The sequence below is a fragment of the Belonocnema kinseyi genome, chromosome 7, assembly GCF_010883055.1.
Source record: "Belonocnema kinseyi isolate 2016_QV_RU_SX_M_011 chromosome 7, B_treatae_v1, whole genome shotgun sequence".
In the NCBI taxonomy this organism is placed as follows: Eukaryota; Metazoa; Arthropoda; class Insecta; order Hymenoptera; family Cynipidae; genus Belonocnema; species Belonocnema kinseyi.
In genome coordinates, this window is record NC_046663.1 from 42,552,115 (window position 1) to 42,554,711 (window position 2,597).

At 28.6% G+C, this 2,597-nt stretch overlaps 1 protein-coding gene across 3 annotated transcripts in view; it reads left to right on the forward strand.

The window, feature by feature from the left end:
- Positions 1 to 2,597, forward strand: part of LOC117175800 (probable serine/threonine-protein kinase kinX) — a 52,737-nt gene that overhangs the window by 48,782 nt on the left and 1,358 nt on the right. The window lies entirely within an intron of this gene.

Below are 2,597 nucleotides of genomic sequence, written 5' to 3' on the forward strand. Positions count from 1 at the left end.
ACTGCAGTTCAATTTTCAAATTTACTTTCATTTTCTGATTTGTCCCGGTCGCGAGTCTAGCTTAATATTTAAAACAACTTTCATTTTTTTGAAATCGTAATTCTTCGGTTGTAACTTACGGGAAAATAATTTTATTCTTTGAAAGGTTTTCTACCAATCTTGTTGATAATTTCTACATTCTCATCAAAAATGAGAAGGTATTAGTTTTTTTATGAAAAATAACTTTTTCGGATTTTATCAAATGTCGACGTTTTGAGGCCCCGTGAGTCAGAAAAACAAGTTTTTACGTCGGGGTCTGTTTGTCTGTCCGGCGTCGTCGTTGTTGTTGTCTGTATACCGTATAATTTTCGAAAGACTGGTCCGATTGCATTGGGCTTGACACACTGTTCGAGGGACCAAAAAGAAAGATCGAGTTCGTTAAACAGCCATTTATGATAAAAATCCAAAAAATTGAAGCTTTTCAAAATTTTTGAGACCACCTTTTTTCAAAATTTAAACATTTTATCGACAGCTATTTATGGTCCAAAAAAATATGAACAATTTATCTTGACAACTTTTTTTGATAAAATCAAACTTACCAAAGTTAAAGGATTTTCAAAATCCAAAAAACCAAACGAAAATGGACATTTGAAGCAAAAATAGCTTGATATGGAAAAAAGTCAAGAGGCGAAAAACGCTACTTTTTCAAGGCCCCATGACTATTTTATCACATTCTCATCCATAATGAGTAGAATTTTATGCGAAAAATGATTTTCGCGAATTTCATTAAATTTCGACGTTTTGAGGATCCTTGAGTCAGAAAAACAAGTTTTTACATCGGTATCTGTCTGTCTCTCTGGCGTCTACGTCGTCGTTAGGGATCGTCCATAAATTACGTAACGCGTTTTTCTTTTGTTTGAATAAAGACAGAAAAAAGTGTTACGTAATATATGGACGATCCCTTATTGTGGTTGTGGTTGTCTGTATATCGGATAACTTTTGAAAGAATAGTCGGATTGGATTGTGGTTTGATACACAGATTTGTTTATTTTAAGAATTGTATGTAAAAATTGTAATTTTTTTATTTTTATAATAAATATTTTTCTTCAATTAAATATTTGCAATAAAAGTGTTTCGAAGAGATTTTTTAAAAATCTTTCGGGGGATAAAATTAGTATTTATAGGTCGACAAAGGTTTGTTTTCTTTACCAAATTTGGCTTTCGTCTGCATTTTTCCAGTTGTTTTTACAGTACAATTGACGTTTGCATCTCGGGCGAAGAAATCCATTCTATTCTTTGACTAATATTCTTTGTAAATCAATATTTTTCATAGAAAATTACCCTAAGTGACAGAACGAAATCGGAAACAATAAGAGTTAATTTATTCAAAAACAAGCTTTTTGAACAAAAATGACCTTGAGTGAACCTTTAATATATATTTGTTAATTTTTACAAAAATCAGGCGTTATTTTCTTACAAAAAAAAATTTGTGGGGTATATACTTTTGTATAGTATATACTTTTTCATGTTTGAGCTACAATTATTCCATTTTAGAGTTATAAATTACAGTCGTGAAAACCCAATAAAATGTTTTAATTAATTTATATATAAAACAAAAAACCTTTGTATAATTTAACCTAAATGAAGCTGCAAAAATTTAATTTGAAATGCATTGAATTCAAGGTATAGTTTAAAAAGAAAACTGAAAGCAAAGGATCGACTTTCAAAAGAAGCTAAAGAAAGTGACTCGCTGGATTGAAAATGAACATGGAAAATGGTGTATTTTCGCATTTTAAAATTTTAAATTCAAACTTTTTCGCCTTTTAACAATTTCGAAAAATTCTGAAAATTCAAACTATAAGGCTGTATTCTGAAAATGAAGCAATTTTAACGTTAAAATTCAAGTTCCTAAACTGAAGGCCAAAAATTTGCAAATTTTACAATTAGTGTTATGCAAATTGTATTGGTATCTTAAAAGAGTATAAATAGTTCTTAAATTAGTTTTTAAATTTTCTGCAGTTTAGCTTTTTTACATACCTAGATGTCAAAAAAGCCTACCCTATTTTTTCAAATTTTAATCACTCATTTTCTAAGAGAAAAGCACCCCTGTTTACCAGTCACTGAAATGGATTAGAAAAAAATTGCCAAGACCCAAGGATAAACATTGGTTGTACAGCGAATTTTTAAATTTTTAATTGAGATTATCTTTAACTTTGTGATATAAAAAATTTCCATACGCATTTCTTTTTAATAATACTGTAGGAAAAAATCAACAAGATCGAGCGCCGAAATTATGATTAGAGCAAATTTTCTGTAATTCTATGGGGACGGCTGAAATATCCCGAAAAGTAAAATTCCCGACTCGGTAAAATTCTCTATCCTAAAAAAAATACAATTCCAAAACTAATAAAATTACTGAACAGTTTATAATATTAACGAATTTAAAAATTCCCAAATAATAAGACTCCCCAAATAAAATGGTTTCTTAATCAGTATTAATTATTTATTAAAACTGCGATAATAAAATATTGTTATCAAATAAATTTTTGTTTAATATTTAAAGTGTTAAAAATGATTGTTTGAATTAAAAATTAAAATTATACAAAAAGTTTTGCCGA